This window comes from Zeugodacus cucurbitae, chromosome 4 (assembly GCF_028554725.1).
Source record: "Zeugodacus cucurbitae isolate PBARC_wt_2022May chromosome 4, idZeuCucr1.2, whole genome shotgun sequence".
NCBI lineage: Eukaryota > Metazoa > Arthropoda > Insecta > Diptera > Tephritidae > Zeugodacus > Zeugodacus cucurbitae.
The window spans coordinates 6,606,853-6,626,917 of NC_071669.1; the positions used below are offsets into that span (position 1 = coordinate 6,606,853).

Genomic DNA, 20,065 nt, shown 5'->3' on the forward strand with positions numbered 1-20,065 from the left:
CTGGCGTACGCCGATGATATTGATATCATCGGAAACAACACCCGCGCCGTTAGCTCTGCTTTTTCCCGCCTGGATAAGGAAGCGAAGCGAATGGGTCTGGTGGTGAACGAGGACAAGACGAAATATCTCCTGTCATCAAACAAACAGTCAGCGCATTCGCGTCTTGGCTCCCACGTCACTGTTGACAGTCATAGCTTTGAAGTTGTAGATAATTTCGTATACCTAGGAACCAACATTAACACCGATAATAATGTCAGCCTTGAAATCCAACGCAGAATCACTCTTGCCAACAGGTGCTACTATGGACTGAGTAGGCAATTGAAAAGTAAAGTCCTCTCTCGACGAACAAAAACTAAACTCTACAAGTCCCTCATCATTCCCGTCCTACTTTATGGTGCAGAAGCGTGGACGGTGTCAACATCCGATGAGACGGCACTAGGAGTTTTCGAGAGAAAGGTTTTGCGGAAGATTTACGGTCCCTTAAACATTGGCAACGGCGAATACCGCAGAAGATGGAATGATGAGCTGTATGTGTTGTTCGACGACATAGACATAGTCCAGCGAATAAAAAGACAGCGGCTACGCTGGCTGGGTCATGTTGTTCGAATGGATGAAAGTGCCCCAGCTCTGAAAGTTTTCGATGCAGTACCCGCTGGTGGAAGCCGAGGAAGAGGGAGACCTCCACTCCGATGGAAGGACCAGGTGGAGAAGGACCTGTCTTCACTTGGTATTACCAATTGGCGCCAAACCGCCAAAAGGAGAGATGCGTGGCGCACTGTTGTGGACTCGGCTATAACCGCGTAAGCGGTTTCTACGCCAGTTAAGAAGAAGAAAAAACATGTGTACGCCTCAATGTTGATAATTTAATTGAAACGCGGCACCAAAGAGTGGGAGAAGTGCAAAACAAAACAAACAAGAAATCCCAAGAAAAAGTAGTGAAAGAAGTTGTAGCAACATTTATTTATAATACGCCGTCTGGCAACATGTTGCCAGCGCTTATGCGCATAATATGGCCAATTGACATGCCAAGTGGGGTAAACAAAGCGCAAGAGCGTTGAAGCGACACACTTGTGGGTGATGGAAGTAGTGGTAGTGGCCGTTTGGCGGCTTGCGACTATTAATGGCGTGTATTGTGGGTAAATATGGCGTGTTGAAGAAACAAAGCAACAAAAAGTGCCATACATAGAAAAACGTGAAAAAAATCTGTGTAATAATGCGACTGTGAGAAAATCGCAAAATTGACAAAAACTGGTATTTGCAATGAAAATATTTGTTGTTTTTAAGCAGTGTCTATTTAATTGTTTGTTGGCGGCGATGAGCCGTTGCAGCAACTAAATACCGATAAAAGGTTAAAAACAACAAAACGTAAAGGTGTATATATGAAGAGGATATTTTGAATTTTCGAGACAATTTCGAGACAATAAACATTTTTCAGGCGCAAAGCGCGTGAGTTACTGGCTGTATGTATATATGCCTTTTTCAATTTCAATTTTCGTTTTTTTTTTTTTGGTACGAAACTCCTTTATTTTGTATCAGCGCGATCTAACCAATTTTCACTATCTCTGCACTGCGGCTGGCATGGGTCGCCGCGTCATGTTGTTTGCGTACTCACTCACGTCTTTATCAAGCAACGGTAAGTGCAGCAGCACGATCAAGAAAGCAAAAAACACAACAACAAAAAAACGCTGAACTCTGCTATTAACTTTGTTGCGTTGCTGCCACATATGTAGGTAGGTAGGCAGGTAGTTGTTGTTGTTTTGGCTACCACTGTCGGCTATGCTTGAGATAAAAGCAAGCAAGTTTGGTCATACCGCCTTTTGGAGGTGTGTGTATGTGTGTGCGCATGTGCTATATGCTTTCGTTGGCCGTTAATGATGCAAATCATTTTGTTGGCAAATTGGCAGTGAAAGTAAGGAAAAAATCATAATTTCTTTTTATGGCATTTTTGTAATTTTCGATTTTTACTACATCTTTCTTTTGGCTCGAAAACAGACACTGACCTTCTCAGCCTTGGGTGCTGTCGGAATGATGTGATAATACAATTGGCGTTTTTATTGTTATTAATTTTTGAAAAGACAGTTTGCGAAATTTAGTTAAATTTGCTGAAAATATGGTGATTTTTTAGAAATTTGGTCAATTTCTTAAAAATTTGAGGAATTTGTTTAAAATTTGGTGAATTTTTTTTCAAAATATGGGGATATTGTTCAGCATATGGTGAATATGTTCGAAATTTGGTGAATTTGTTCAAAATTTGGGGAATTTGTTTAAAATTTGGTGAATTTTTTTTCAAAATATGGTGAGTTTGTTCAAAATTTTGTAAATTTATTCAAAATATGGTGAATTCGTTGAAAATTTGATTGCAAATAATAATAAAAAAACAGTTTTTTACTTAATTGCATTGAATTATGATAAATTCTAAGCATATTAAACAACTTACCAACAATTTAGCACACTCCCTCTTCCATTAATATAAGCACACCTGAAATAAATTAAAAAAAATGTTATTTTTAGACAAAAAATAAGCATTTTTATAATTTTCATTGAAACTAAGAACTATGGTCTTCCCTAAATCGCATAATGTTTAACTGTAATATATCCATTTCAAGTTTCTTCGTGCAGCTATCTCTTAGACATGTGTTTGTTATGTTATAATTGTGTGAGAAAAATATTTTCCATACCACAATTTTAGTATTTTCAAACACCGTAATCATAAAATTAATTAACTTACGAACGTAGTAAATATTGGCGATGTATCTATACAATTTGCGCTATACTCTACCGCACTGGCAAACAAAGCAAATTGAGCGTAACATTTGCATAGCAAAGTTATGATAAAAATTTCAATTTGCAACATGCAATATGCAACATGCGCTTAAAAATGTCGGAGGATAATTAAGAAACTATAAAAAATAATATTATATGCATATGTACATATATAAATACAATGTATACATTATATACATATTTTTAAGATTTGTGTTCAAGTATTTTTTTATATTATTTCGAAAATTCAATATTCATGCATTTCATACACCATTACATATTTACCACCTTTTTCTATGCTTAATGCATTTTCCAAATACCAATGTCGTAGCAATAGTCAACCAACCATCCATCACTTACTGTTCATTAAGCACACTTGCATATTAGCTGCGCATGCAAAATAGCTATGTATTTGGAGCGAAATAATTGACCAAATATGCCAACGATTGTTTACCCGCATACATACATATGTAGCCACGCACACATTCTTTATTTTTATTTTTTAATGGCAACATTGGCGTAGCTGGCCACGTCAAACGTCATTGACCAACTGTGTTAATTAATTAGGCAGCGTGTAGTAGGCAACTGCAGTCATTAATGTTGGTGGTAACAACAAATATTGCAACAACAACAACAACAAAAAATGCAAAATCACCAATAGGCGCAGGCAAATTGAGTGCCTGGTATGCCCACAAAAATTCAATTACACGATCAGTTTATAGAACTGCACAGCGTGGCAACATGCAACAATGTTGCGGCAACAAAGAAATGTTTCAAACCTTTCTTCTTTGTTTTGGAGAACATTTTAATACATTTTAGTAAATGAAGATGGATAAATACACAGAAAGTATCCGAATTCTTTTCTTATTTTGCTCTAGATTGACGGTTTTAGTCCGCATAAATATACAACAATGTTTATAAACATTTATAGAAACATATTTTTATAATAAATGTTGTATGTACACAGTAATTTAAACTCAACTGACTCTTTTAAGCTATAAAAGTTCGCTCGTGCATTTCCAAGGCAACAATTTCGCAATAAAATAAAAAAAGTAAATAAATAATATGTCAAATAAATTTTAGAGCTTTATCCCAACACATGTAATTCCATTTCAAATTACCATTCAAACTATTATAAATTCACAATTTTTTAATTAGTTTCGCTTAGTATTATATTGGCACATATTTTTTGCAATTTTCTTTTTTTAATTTTAAATTTTTTATATTTTTTTGTTTCTCTTTTGTTAAGTTGAATGCTTACAGGATTTTTACATTTTTGCTAACATTGCCTTCACAGAAATTGTGGCGCATTTATTTTTTTCTTGTAATTTTAACAATAGCTAAGCTTACTTATGCATCGTTTTCTATTAAAATTTCATTTGCTTTATTTTTATGGCTGCGCTAATGCACTTACCAGCGGTATTAGGGTCAGCGGCAATAGCTACGTAGGCACACAGACACTTGCACATATCGATTTTTATCGATATATTTTGATGCATGATTGCATAGTTGGACAAACGACTAAAGATATAATGTATGAAAAGGTTTTTCTAACAGCAAAATGTAACTTATATTTGATGGTAAAAAATATAAAAAATTATAATGATAAAAAATAAAAAATTAATAAAAAAAAAGCTATAAATTTTAATTATATTTTTTACCGCCAAACCGCAAGCAATTTATTTCTTTTAATGAGTTTAATATTAACAAACCTTTTCATTTATTGGCAATGCATACTTATATGCTCAATAATATAATCCTTTCTATGAGTAATATTTGGAAATAAAAAGTAAGTACACTTTAACAAAAAACTGTTGTTGTAGACTTTATAAAGTCTTTTTTATTATTTGCAATTTGAATTTCATTTTTATTATTTTTCATTATTTGTATTTTTACCACCAAATATGTATGTACCTTTACCTGAACTCTTTACTGCCAAATATTGGAGCTTAAGGTCAGCGGCAGTCAACTGTAGTGAACAAACTTGCTTGCATGCCTTACTCCGAAATAAAATTGAAAAATATTATCCACAAAAAATGCGCGAAAAAGCAAATACGACGTACATGTAATGCCTTCAGGTTAAAGAAATCGATTAATGAAAGAGTTATTGTGCTTTCGTAAATGTTATTTACGTATGTACATATGTATATCAGACTATTAGTTACGGTCGATTTTTAATGATTTTTTAACTTCTCATCATATATCTGTGCACCTTTTTCATGGTCAAGCAATAAAAACGGTGATATGGTCAAATTATTACAAAAATATTCATGTTACAAAATCGCAAATTACTTTTTAATAATTTTAATTAAAAAATGTAGTAATAAACTAGTGGAGAAATAATGAATTTTCTCTTCTGAAATGCTTTGGAAATTATTTTTTTATAATATTAAAATTTACTGAAAAATTTTTTAACAAATAAATTTAATGAAATTGAATAAAAATATTATAAATAATTAAAAAATAAAAATGAAAATAAAATAAAAATAATAATAAATTTATCAGAAAATATTAAAAAAAAAATATTTTTATTAAAAAAATTTAAATTTTTTATATAAAAAAAATATTGTTTAAAAATTTAAATTCTGAAATGCTTCGGAAACTAAAATTTTATAATATTAAATTTAATAAAAAAAATTATTACAAATAAATTTAATAAAATGAAATTAAAATATTATAAATAATTAAAATATAAAAATAAAAAGAAAATAAAAATAAAAAAAAATTTATCAAAAAATATTCAAAAAAAATATTTCTATTAAAAAATATAAATTTTTTTTATATAAAAAAATATTGTTTAAAAATTAAAAAAAATTTAAATATTTGATTAAAAAAAACATTGTAAAAAATTAATATTTGACTTTTTTTGTGAAGAAAAACTTTTAAATGCTTAATATATTTGCAAGAATTAATAAATGTAGTAGGTAAAAGAATCAAATATGTAAAATATTTCACAAAACAAAAAAGGAAGAGCTAAGTTCGGGTGTAACCGAATATTTTATACTCTCGCAATTTATTTATGTTATTTTAATAAGAAAATTCATAATTTGGCCCACTAGAAAAACAAAAATCATTCTAAACACCTCATATATGAGGGCAGGGATAATTACTAAACCGATTCACTAATTTTCACCACCAAACTACATTATATCCAAGATTATAAAGATTAAATTGGGAAGATATATCACTCATTAACCGACATATACCATACCTACAGGAAGTTTACAAAGCTGAGGTAAATTTGGGTTAGGAGAAGTTATGACCAGATTTCAACTATTTTTTGCTCAGAGACACATTATTAGAAACAAAAAAAGATTCGCCATGAACTTCTATAGAATATCTGAGAGATTTACCGATATTTTCGATAAAAAAAAAATATCTTTACGCACTGAGGTCTTTAAATACGATATCTAGGGTCTTGAAAATTTATATTCCGATTTTGGCAATTTGTAAATGATGCCGCGTCAAATGCAGTGTTTGCGTAATGTTTTGTTCCGGCATCATTATTGATTCTTGAGGTATATATATATTGTTAAGTGAACGAATCAGATGGAATAGAAAATTGTGTTATATGGAACCTTTAGGTGAACAAAACTATTATACTCTCTGTGCAACATGTTGCTAGAGTATAGAAATGTTACCACGGAACAATAAGTTTAGAGCTTAGTATTAAATTCGTAATGTGAGTCCAGAAAACTTTCACCTCTCAAAATGCAAGCATTGAAAATCACTTTACTTAGCCTTAATGTCAATAGCATAAAAGAAATTGTTTAAAGGTTTTCACTAAACTCACATTTCAACAGAGACACACACACACAAACATACATGTAAGTGCAACAACACACTTAAACTCACAAACATAAAAAATATGCCATTTAACGCCGTTTAAGTGCACTTGTAGGTAGGCGCATGCCGCTGAACAGGAAGCACTGCAATGGAACGCTGCAATGGTGGCTGCGTCTGCGCAACATCACCAACAAGCCGCCATACAAGCAAATCATGACTGCAACAAACATTCAACTCTCTTATGTATATATGAATAGGAGGCACTGCCAGGCGTGGACAGTTATTCCACCATGCGCATATATGCGAAAACAAGATTTTGTTTACTATTTCACTTTTTTCCATCCTCCATTTCCCCATTAAATGCAACATTACAAAGTTTTAACTGCAACATCATAATTGCCCACGTGCACTTCCTTCCTACTAAATTCCAGCAACTGGCTATGGTGACGATGATGACCAGCAAAAAAAGACCTGTTGCCAGCCGGCTACGAGTCAGCTTGTGTGCGCACAGTCGCGCGTCAACCACAGTTATTTTACAAAAGTTTATGAACTTTGAAGTATGCAGTTGACAATCATTTATGCATTTCTGCAATTTTCGCTGGTAATACGCTCTTTTTAACGCGATTTTTTATTTGCAGTTTTTCCATTTCACTTTTGCAGTTTTCATGCATTCATAATAGGTTTTCTTTCGGCTGGTTGGTGGAAAATGTGCACATATTTCCACTTTTTTTATTTATTCGCGTTGTTGTTGTTTTTTTATTACTATTAATTTTTTCCCCCAATTTGCGTCGGTTAAACTGGTAAGTCATTGAAGTGTTTTTATAGTCTACGCCTTGCAGGCATTTTTCGCATATTTTTAATTGTTGTTGTGGTTTTGCGTAATTAAAAACTTGTCGAAAGGTGACTTGTAAATGCCGGAAAATTGCTGTGTAATTTAATAGGCGCTTAAGATATGCAAACATATGCGAAATTTGACAAGCAAGTGGCTATATGTGGTACTTGGCGTATACGTAATGGTGATTTATTTGAGGAAATAGTTTTAGTTTAAGGAAAAAAGTATGTTGTGACAACTAATATATGAGGTATGTTAAAAAAATAACGGGAATTTGAAAATGGTCAAATTTTTTGTTTTTATTTTTTATTTTATTGATATACTACATTACTCTCAAGTACGATAAAATACTCAGTTGTATTCATTGCTTACTTTGTCGGTAGCAGCCGCTAAAGTTAGACGTGTTTTTGTGAGCTTTTCAATTTTCGCGTCTTGAAAGCTCACACTTTCTTGCTTGTTCTTAGCCAAAAACAATACTGTAACTATGTTCAAGCCTCCATACTCGCCAGAAATGACTCTATCTGACTTTTTGTTATTTTCAAAAAAAAAGGAAAAAAAAGGTAAAAGGCTATCGTTTTACAAGCAGACGAGAAATGGCTGAAAGAACCAAAGTCTATCCCAAAAATACTGAGTTTGAATTTTCAGTCATTTTACAAAAGTTTGAAAAGTATTTCAACGTTTGGGAGAAGCGCTGGTATAAATGATTGATATCGAATGGTTCCAATTTTGAAGGAGACAACATTAATGTAGACGAATCAATAAATATTATTTTCAAAAAACTCAAATTCCCGTTATTTTTTGAACAGACCTTGTACAAACATATTTGTAGACTATACTGTAGAAATTCATCTGTGAACTTTCTTTGTAAAATATATTGAAAATATTAATAAAGTATGGTACATTGACAAGAACAATTTTAAATTCTTACTGAATTCCCTGTAATATTTTTTCTTCTAAGACCTCACCTTCCAATTACGAAACAAAATCTGTTATGTAACTGAAAAAATCAAACAAGATTTTATGCAGAACACAGAACACCTACACATACACTGAAACTTACTACTGGCTACTTAAACTTATAAAATACAGCACTGTCTTGCCTCCGTACAAGTAGGAGATAAAGTACCGCATTAAAACTCAATTTAAATTCCTTGTCCACCTCTAATTAAAGTGTTTCATAACCAAAAAGTAAACAATTTATGATCACACGCTTAAATTAATATATACACAACAACCTACGATTATATATAACAACAAAAAACTTTGAAATCCTGCAACTGTAGCAAAAACATTGCTAGCAATCTAATAAAAATTGCACATAAATTTCCTTCTTTTCTTTTTTGCGCTTAGGCGGATTCTTGATTCTCAATTAAAATGCTTTGCAGACAATAATCTGGCAGGCAATCAATGAAGTTAGCGCCAACAACAAAAAAAGCAGAAATAACTGCAACAAAAATACATACTTGCAAGCAATGATTGTATATTGCTGACGTACAATCTTTAGTTTGTACGTATATATATATATAAATATTTATGGACCAAGCGTTTGCTAGCTGCACACATAGCTAGCTAACCCGCGTTACTTTCGATTTCAAGCTGTTTCAGCGAAAATAGTACCAAAGCGAACGCAAGCATTATTCTCTTTGCCGGATAATAATTGCATTGCCGTGGCTGCCGACATTGTTGCTGTTGCTTTTTTTTGCCGTTATTTATGCGCACTTTTGTTTACACTAACAACAATAATGGTGACTTTTCAAAAGCCGCTAGCAATTAACTACGCTAACCAGTGGTCTCTTACAGCTGAATTACTAGAAATATTGTTGTTGTTGTATTATAATAATGCAACGCTGAAATTTGGAGCTACATGCTTGCACAAGCTACAACTGTTTGGAAGTTTAAGCTTATTTTGCATATTTTTAGTAAATTTAGGTAAATATTGTAAGGATAAAACAAATCAAATAAATGTTGAGCGAAATAGAATTACAAGGAGAGCTTAACAGTTAAATACTTCTGTTGAGAGCAATGAAATACTACTCAAATATAAATAAATTTGGTTCCCAAATATCAATACCAATCTTTCGTTAAAAGTTTTTTGAGGTCAGAAGGATCTCTACGATCTTTCCTTTATCTTTCCGTAATGATCCACTTCAAATAACAGTTAAGTTCAATCTTATAGCTTTGTCCAGGAAGAATTGTCAGAAGAGATATGAACATTTTGCATCGATTATATTTTCCTAGATAAGTGGCAGACATCACCACCGAAGGATTATAGTTATTTTCTTATATTGTACAAATAATTCGGAAGCTTCCAATCATATTAACGAGCTGAGTTCGTCACAATAAACATAACGTATATTCATAGCTAACACCTTTCTCCATTTCACCCGTAAATGGATTTCCCAACAAAACAAAACCGATGAATTTTTATTTTGTATTCCAGTTTACTAGTTCCAATCGCTTTAGTTAATTCTATTCAATACTACAATGTAAGTCAATCTAATTAGAACAGCTTTACTGCATGCAACCCTGCTGCTAGATTGAATTACCGCAAAGCTTAATCGCAACGGTAGCGAAATATTGGCATTACCTTTCTATATCGCCTTCTAGTACGCGTTACTCACGGTTTTCCGCAATTTACAACAACTCTTAAGCGCAGTTAATAAACAACAATTGAATCGAAGAACACTAATATGAAAACTGGTATGGCTTAGGTAATCAAACGAGCATTGGCTATAACAACTTAAACAGCAATGTTATATGGTTATAAATAGTAGCTTGGATTGTAACACTATGTTTAACATATAGAGTTACATAAACAGCAAGAATAACTGTATAGGATCAAGAAAATACTAGACTATAATGAAATCTATAATATAATAATAATAAAAATGAATCGCTAAATGTGTTGCTAAGCGCATAACTCGAGAACAGCTGAACCGATTTCGCTAATTCTTTTTTTAGAATATCCCTTGAAGAATAAGTATGGTTCTTACGAAAAACAAAAATTGCACGAAAAGTATAAAATCCACACTTTTCTAATCTCCTATTCAAGCAATTTGTATTCTATAAATATAAACATGAATTGCTGATCGTTAGTCTCACAAAAAGTCGAGAACGGCCACACCGATCTGGCTAATTTTAGTTGTGTCGATAGCCCAAAACAATTTATAACAAATAAGGAAGGGATTAAGATGACACACAATACTGACCCATATGTATATTCATAAAGACCAGTAGAACCAGCGCCAAAAATAGCGCTATAGTGAATATTCTCCATATATGCAAGTTGATAATTTGGGAAGTACGGCGCATAAAAAATCGCTTATTTAAGGACTAACATACAAGTGTTTTTGAAACAACATCAAATTGCGATTGTAGAAGCAGTTGCTATATATTTGAAATGGTAAGGTCGCAGTTAATACCTCGATGGATTAATAACACTTGAAATAGATTCCTGTCTCTTCAAAAACTCAAAGGAGAGCTAATCCATCTTGCTTTTCCGGACATAAAACAACAACATAATTCCCATAATTGGCTGAGTGAACGACCAATATTGATCGCAAAAAGCAAAGATGTCGTCGATGTCAATGCGACAATTTAGAATTTCGTTCCAGGAGAGCTGACAAAGATACAAATCTATCTATTTCGTAGTCAACTATCCCAAAGGATTTTTATAATCATTGGAATTGCCTGGATTGTCACCACGCTGTATAACATAAATCAACCACGACTTTGTAATGGAACAAGACTGGCGGTGTAGAAGCTAATCAATATCGTCATCGAAGCCAAGATTGAGCCAACTTTGTATTTAGTCATTTGCATTTAACAAGCTATGTTGATTTGCATCAATCATTTTCAAATTTATCGGCTATAACGTTTTCGTCTTTACGTGTAAGAATTTTTTCTCTATATTAAAAAATTTACTAATTTAACGTACACCTTAGCCACAAAAACGTGTGGTCGGGTCTGCTAGTAATATTTATAAAAACAACTGTTTATAGGAACTAAGTGATATTAAATGATAAATGGTTCAGTAGCAACAATTTCAAGTGAAAATGGTAGTGGTCGAATCGCGGTGAGCCGATGCAACAGTGGCCGAGCCAGGATTGACGAAGAGGAGGGTTTTGCCATGTGCGCTATGGGATTGCCAGGGAATAATCTACTATGAGCTGCTCTTCTACGGTCACAGTATGAAGGAATCAATTGACCAGAAGCCGCCGTCTTAGCACAATAGGAGAGGTGTTGTGGTTAATGAGGACAATCCCAAACCACACCCATCGATAATGACTTACTAGAAGCTCCGGAAGTTTGTTTGGGAGGATCATATGCATCCATCTTATAGTTTGAACCTGGCAACAGGTGATTACTAGCTGTGCTATGAAAATTTGGTCTGAAAAGAGACTTGTAAAAAGCGACTGTCTTCGTTTACTACAGAGACAAGGGTTTTTTCAAAATCTCTACAAAACCTCGAACCAAACGGTGCCTGTTTGACCGAAATCGGACCATTCCAACTTTTCTATATAAAGAATTCAATTTGTTGCAAAAAATATATTTCTTTTTACTAGATCTAATATTTTCCTAATAATAAAATAATTCTATGGTGAAATAGGCTTCCGTCGTTTTCTAATAGATGTCTCTAGGGTCAAGCACTGGTCGATTAAATCGATTTTTTTATATCGATCTTGGACATTTGTGTCAACATTAACCCAACAAAATATTTGTAGAGATCTGTTTGCATCCCAAACTTATTTTCAAATGAAAATGACACTTTTTGAGCCAAACTCTCGACATTTGCGGGAAATTTAGCTTTTCTTTTTTAATTCCAAGAAAAGTGCAGCTGAGGCTCATCGACATTTGTAACCGTTTTTATACAAAAAAGCCTTAAATTTTCAAAAAACGGCGGAAGCAAAGTTGTAGACCTATATTATAATGTATATTTCATTTATAGCAACATTTTACGATGCTGTTTCACCATCTACATAAAATACATATTACATATGCTCTTCTACTTCGATCTTTATCTTCGAATTTGAATATCCATTGAATAGATCTTAATTACAATTTTTTCTTCATAAAAAGAAGAAACACTCTCACAAACAAACTTCAATTAATAAATAGACAAAAAACGAATTTCCAGCAAATATGTTGAAATATTCATATATTTGTAGCCAATAGACAGAGGAAAGAAAAGAAAAGTGCTCCATTTACGTTTTTTTCTATATTGTGAAAATTTTTTTCACTTTTATTTTCTTTTTTTCAACACAATCAGTCTGCATAGAGTGCATCTATTTCATGCTTAATTTATTACGTATTGAAAAAATATGTTGCCATATAAATAGAAACTACACACAGTTCAATAGGACAGCGTTACAGCCAGAGTTGCCAATACGTATGTGAACGTGCGGTGTCACACGAAGTGGCATACCAGTCTTGCACGTTTGATTTTAAAATCATAAAATGGATTTTTCTCCGTTGTTAGTGGCTTGCATGCAAGCAAAATTATAACTTTTGTATAACACGAAGTAAATTATTATTAAAGATAGATCGTTATAACAACCTTTAAACAACTATTATGAATGCAGATATTTCTATATATCTAACACATATTTATAAAAAAGTCATGTATACATCTATTATGCATATAAGCATTAGCCGATTATGCGCTGATGCATTTTTAATTAATTTCAACGATTCTACAATGCCACAACGTATATGCGCTGTGACAAACACCGCAGGGCATCCCAACACATTCTCAGCACAATCTACCATCAACTACACACTCACACAAACACCTTGGCGCACATACCTTTCCAAAGTCGTACTGCTTGCCGTACCTGCTACAGCAGTCAATTTTCAACTACTACCTCCGCCTCCGTAGTCTGCCGACTACACTACCGTCGCACAGCATCTAATGCTTGTACAAAACATTAGAATTAAATGTGGCCCCAAACAGTAGAAAAACATCACGAAAAATAGTAATCTTGCTGCTGCCACGAAACAGGTTCAGTGACATAAAAATTCCAACACCATAATGAAAAAAAACCGAACCGAACGACTGATTGCTCTTAGCAGTAGTGATCGACGGTCTAAGCGACCGACGGTTTATTTCGATTGCATTTAATGGCATAATGATTTTTGTCTTAGATTGGCTTGTGTTGCATGTTTTCTGAAACTCGATTTCAAGTTTTTTTTTGTTTATTTTGTTATAGTTGCTAGTTTGTCTTTCATTTTTTTCTATAGTCACTGCTGTTGTTGTATTTGATCTTATTTAGCTTATATGCATATATTTACCTTTCCCTGTACTTATATATATATATATACTCTAACCTCTCGCTTGTGGTGTCACTTGATTGCCTCTTGCAGTCAAATATTTGTTTTTGACGCTGACTCAGTTGGGTACTGCGGTCCACTTTCGATTTGGTAACTTTCATTTGCTTGTAAGAAGTGTATATGGCACCTTTCATGCCTGCATATTTAGTAGTCAATATTTCATTCTCATTACATTACTTCTAGCTTTAATAAGTCATTTATGCTAATCATTACAGGCGATTTAATTTATGGGAGTTCTGTGTAATTTGATCGCAAGATATAAATCCGATTTGATTGCGCGTGACTTTTTACATAAATATTTGTTCTAGTGAGTAATATCCACGAAATAAATTAAATGTTATGGCAAGTAATGCAATCTAACAGATAAGTAATCAAACTTGTAATTCATTAATTTAACACTGACATTTAAAATTGGGTTTACTTTGACTTAACACAATAAAATGGAGAAGTTAATTCTTTAAAAAAGTGCCTTGATTTTAGAAAAAACAATTTTCCTGGAATAGTCTTCAATGGATAGTCTTCATGGATGTTCCTAAATTCCTGAGTCACTTTATCCAAATTTGTTTAAATTATCAGTAGTTTTTCTGTGTTCTATTAGAGTTATAACCTATTAGTCACTACTAAAAAGAAATTAGTTCATGGTTCCCCGATCGAGTTGAGACTAAAATTGTTAGAGCTCTAATGGCATCAAAGGTAATGATATGGCTGATCATCTGGCTAAAGTAGCAGCCAAACACAAGCCTATTGGTCCTGAGCCGTTCTTTGCGGTAGGCCCTCACACCATTAAAGAAGTGCTCAGAGAGAAAGAGACGCGTAGTATTGTTCGGCAATGGCTACGATTATCTGGACCTCGCCAAGCAAAGTTGTTCTTGGATGGATACAACTTAAAAACGTTTTATCTTCCTATCCAGAGACAAATTGAGGCAACAGATGGCAGTGTAAACTAGGCACTGCAATATGAAAATCTTTGCGACAGAACTTTGTAGATTACACGAGTTCGAAACGGAGGCACCAGATCATCTACTCCAAGATTACCCAGCAGTCACTAGAAGAAGGAGTCAAACCCTCGAAAAAACCGTTTTTAGGAGAGAGCTGTTGAGATCACTTAACTCGATAGGATTAGTTGTAGTGATTTGGAAAGTGGGAGAGTACAATAGACCATAGGTCGCAGTGCACACCTCATAATATTATCAATCTAGAGTTCTACAATAATTAAATTAAGTAAGATTAAACTAGCTTACAGTAAATCACATATATCTCTTGGTCCTTATTTGTACCAAGATTTAATTTACTCACCAAGTCTTAAACAATATATAACTCGCCTCGTATATGATGGATCTCTCTCTCTCAGCATTGCTTCTGAAGTCCTCAGTTTATTTCTCATATGAACATAAAATAAAGTATTTATACTCGATTTATATGAGAAAGCTTCTCAGTACTACGAATATTTATATTTTCAGTTGAAGAAATAGTTATCAGCATTTCAAAGACCTTACAAGCTACAACATTTGCTGTTGAAATGTTCCCACCCATACCAGCAGTAAATACACTCACTCATTTGAAGCCTCCACCGCTTAAAGCGCTTAGCTCACATGGCGTGCTTAAGTATCTTCAAGAACTTTGAAAAAAAAGTATTCTACACAGTAAATTAAAAGGCGTGGTGTTAGCGTATAGTAGTTTCGCATATGAGTCGTTATAAAAGTCAAATTGCCACTCATTTTAGATACTTAACTAAGACGTCCCGCTGCTTGTTATCCAACTAAATTCAACGCTTTGCGCTTTGTTAGTGCATTAACTCGCCTGTAACTGTGTATAAGTCTGTATTTGTTTCAAGCGTTACCGCAAGTTACGGTTCTATCCGTTTTTAATTAAATAATTAAATGTTGGCGGTACGCGATTTGTGCGCTTTGATAATTGTTCACTTTCTTCGGTGAGAACCACATATAATTTATCTAAGCATTTAATTGTTTGTGCCGGCAAATAATACATATGTGTGACTAAAGTAGTATGTAGGTTGTGTTTCTAATTTCAGCTTTTAAGCATAAAACTAATTTACGACTGGCGGAAGATGTGTGGCTTTTCTTTTTGCACTGTCCGCGCCTGTCATGCAAGAACAAGAGATTTGCCGCAAAGCGAGTGAAATGTTCACTCATTTAATATGATATTAGTGAGAGGTTAAGCGAAATTCATCTATGACTAGTGGTGCTGAAAGATCCAGCTGCTGAGGAGTATTGGAAATTTAAACAGCGTTACTGAAGCTGTAAAAATTTCTGAACTGGGTTTAAGCAAACTTTTTAAACTTATATATAGTAAAGTTGGGTAGGTTGGATATACCTTATTTTTATAGTAAAATCATGAAACACCGAAACTGGTTTCGGAAATGTGATTTTTAACTCTTCGAGGAATCTTTCAATGTACATACATATTGCTTACAAACAAATTCAATTGGTTGTATTGCAGTATTTTCTGAGAAAAATAATTACTTCTGACAGATGACTTTATAATGATGTCATTGTACAAATTCACCTGTGAAATCAACACAAATTTTACGAATTCATTATTTTTACTAAGCTTTTTGCAAAAGTATTCGTTCGAAACCAACACACTGACAATGAAATTTTTAAGGAATTTAATTTTTTTGAGGAAATACTTTTTTTTTAATTTTAAGCTCAAAGTAAAATAAATGACCAAACATTTATATACAACGACTTAATTTCATTTTCACACAAAAACAAACCTCACTGAAAAAAAAAACAAAAAAATATATAAATAAAAAACCATACCAACAACTCATTTCTTCACCGCTCAATACTAATATATATATCGCTTACAATTTTCAAAAAAAAAATACTGAAGAGCATAAACAACTTTGGTGCAAATTAAATTTGCTGTAAACCACAAAATAAATTGTACGTAGAAAAAGAAGTATCTGTTTGTACTTTTATAGCTACTAAAGCACACCTTAATACACAAATACAAATGCTAGAAACGATATAAAAAACTTACGTTTTTTTGGAATTGGTGGCAACAGCACAATTGTGGTTCATTGCACGCAAATCGGATTAATCGAATGTTGGTGTGTGATGAGCGCAAAGTGCAAAGGAAATGTTAAGTAATCATATGTATTATAGGCGAGTGTTGAATGTAAACGACGAAATGCGGTGGAAAATATGTAACATGTGTGCAGAAAAGACAGCGCAAAACCGATGGACATATGAGGTGATAGATTTTGAGCTGATATAGCAAAATTTTGGTTGTCACACATGCGATGTTCCATGTCATTTTTAGTTGTCATTGTAATACTTGATTATTTTATAGATTTTCCACCATATATGTAGATATAACACATTAGTACTCTATATATTTTAGAGTTTTTAGGAAGTTAGAAAGATATCAATGTGAATTGTGGAATTACCAAGTTAAAGCCTATATTAAGGACGTTTGCTAAAAACTGAAATGTCGGATATAAGATGAATAATTTTTACTTCCTTAAGGGGCTATATCAGGCTGGGACTTTCAGAAAATGTATTTGTTTGCTTATTCGATAGTTTATACTTTCCAAAATATCCTGTGAAATTGACAAGGTCGTATCTTGAAAAGTTTTGGAATGGCAGCGTTCTAAAGAGCGACCACTCACAGGCATAAGCTGCTATAGTCGAAACTTTAAACGCGTTTTTCTCGAAACGATCTTTTTTCAAAATTTCTGACATCAAATTCAATAAAAAATTGACCCATTAACGATCAAATTGAAACTGAATATTCTTTAATATATTTCCTATATGTATATTTAAAAAAAAATCGTAGGTTTTTGTTTCAGCTACTCATTCGGCCGGAATCATGTCAGCAGTTGGAGTATTTTTTGACACCTTCGAAGACTTTTTAATATTTTGGCAAAAAACAAACTCCCAAACATTCGATCGAGTACTTTCTTAAAAAAAAAAAATCAGGAAAATTGGCTAATTTTTCATGGGTTGCAGACATGCTTTCAATATTCTACAAGTACCAAGTAATATTCAATTTGAAGTATTCTGAAGTATTCTATAAAAGTGAAGTATTCTAATATAAGGTAAAGCTTTACTTAATCGTAACCACTTAACGTAAGTTTGGAATATTGTTTCTAAATGTATGGATTATTCGTGATCACAAACTTAACTATAAATTTGATAATATTATACTTTAGAAATTAAAACCTTACTTTTGGAAAAGGGATTCATATATTTCTAGTAAACTTGCTACATATTATATATTTTTAAATAAACTTATTATCATCAAATTAATTAAAATTTGTGTAAATTATTAAAGCAATACTCACATTTTCCATAGAACGGCAATTTTTGTATATTTTATATTATTAATGAATGTATTTGTAAATTTATAGATTTAAATAGTATATTTAATATTATTAATTTTATATAGATTGTTTTGAAAATATTTTTAATAAAATGTTTGCTTTATTTTAATAATAATTTATATATTTAAAAGTTTTTGTTTAATTTTTTTATTTTACTCCCGATATTTATGCATTTTAATTTTTCTTCTTAAGTAAAGAAATATAATTATAATTTTTTTATTTTCATATTTTTTGTTAATATTTTAAATTAAATAAATTTACTATTTAAGTGAACAATATCAGTTTAATAAACTATTTATTGATACTTCAAAATATTATGTAATGAATTAATAATAAATTTTATTTCTTATTTAGTTTTATATTACTGTTATATTGTTTAAATTATTATTGTTTTTTTTTATTTAATATTAACGTTATTTATTAGTAAACTTTTAATTGCAAACTAGTTTTCGATTTTTTTTCTATTTATTAGTTTTATTATTGATTTGTTATTATTAACAAATATTTATTAATTTTACTTAGTTAGCGTTTCATTTATTAAATATTAATTTATTTTCCTAATTTTTATAAATTTATTTATTATTATTAAATTGTTTTTGAATTTTTATTTCATTAACAAAATCTTAAGTTAAAAAGAATTCTTAAAATCTTATATTTTTGTCAATTAAGTATTTAATTATTTTTTATCTGTTTATTAGTTTTATTATTGATTTATTATTATTAACAAATATTTGTTTATTTTACTTAATTAGTCTTTAATTTATTTTATTTTATGTATTTATGTATTATTATTAAATTATTTTTCAGTTTTTGTTTTGCTAAAAAATTCTTAAGTTCAAAATAATTAATAATTATTTAATTGTTTTTTGGCCATTATCTATTTAAATTTTTCTTATTTTATTTTATCTGTTTTTTTTTTTAATTTTAATATTAATTTGGTATTTTTAACCAATTCTATACTAAGTTAATGTATTCAATATTAACTTATTTTCCAAATTTTTATATACATAATTATTTATAATTATTCATAATAATTTTTGAGTTTTATTTTATTATATTTTCATAATTTTTATTTATTTTTATATTATTATTAAATATATTTTTTTAATTTTTATATATTTTTTTTTAATTTACTATTAAATTTTCTGATTTTAAAAGCTTTCCATATACGTGTATATTACCAGTTTCGCAATACACTTCGGTTAAGGTGTGATGACTGCGTACATTCTCATTTATTATTTTTAAGCTAATAATTTCAGCAGTATTGTTTACAACAAATTCAATTCACAAAGGTTGTTACTTGTAAAATTATATGCAATGTATTTATTTATTCATTTCCATGTGCGAAAACTACATGCTTCGCTGGCAGTACCGTTTACAACAACAACAGCAACTTCAACTTGTTGTTATTGAAATTGAAACCGCAAATGTGTGAAGCGCTGCAACAAGTTAGCCTAGCGGGCAATGTAGTGCACAGCTAACTTGAACGTCTGGAAGTTCTACCATGCACATGCACATGCACATAAACAAAAAAAAGAAGAAGAGAACACACACATGAGCACACCTGAAACACAAATGCAATTGTTCCGTTTATTATGGCTCACAATTACACTTTACACAACTGTTTCGAATTTTCCTATTGTAATTGTTGTTTTTCTTCTTATCTGCATTTGTTAGTGAATAATTATAGTTTTACATTTGTTATAATATTTTATGGTTGGCACACTTTTTTATTGACGAAAACGAAAAATAAATACAAATATTTTTTATAAAATTATTTACTTTTAAAAACGATTTATTTGATTTTTACTTTTGCTTGAGGTTTTTACTTTCAGTAAGCGAAAAGCGTTTTTAAACACCGTTACTTATTATATTTCACATAAAATTACACACTCTATGCAAGTACTTTTAAAATAATCGTTTCGTTGATAGTATTCGAATAAAGCGAAAGGCACAACCGCACGCTGCCAAGTTCAAAACTCAACTGTGACTTGGTCAACACG

At 31.6% G+C, this 20,065-nt stretch overlaps 1 protein-coding gene across 10 annotated transcripts in view; it reads right to left on the reverse strand.

The window, feature by feature from the left end:
- Positions 1-20,065, reverse strand: part of LOC105208364 (brain-specific angiogenesis inhibitor 1-associated protein 2) — a 73,355-nt gene extending 53,290 nt beyond the window's left edge. For 4 of the 10 annotated variants that reach the window (XM_054228777.1, XM_054228776.1, XM_029044635.2 and 1 more), the window contains exon 1: positions 19,845-20,064. The gene's annotated coding sequence lies outside the window, so the exon portion shown is untranslated. Of the gene's footprint in view, positions 1-19,844 lie in introns of all 10 variants that reach the window. The other 6 variants (XM_054228774.1, XM_011178144.3, XM_011178155.3 and 3 more) reach the window with 2 other exon arrangements.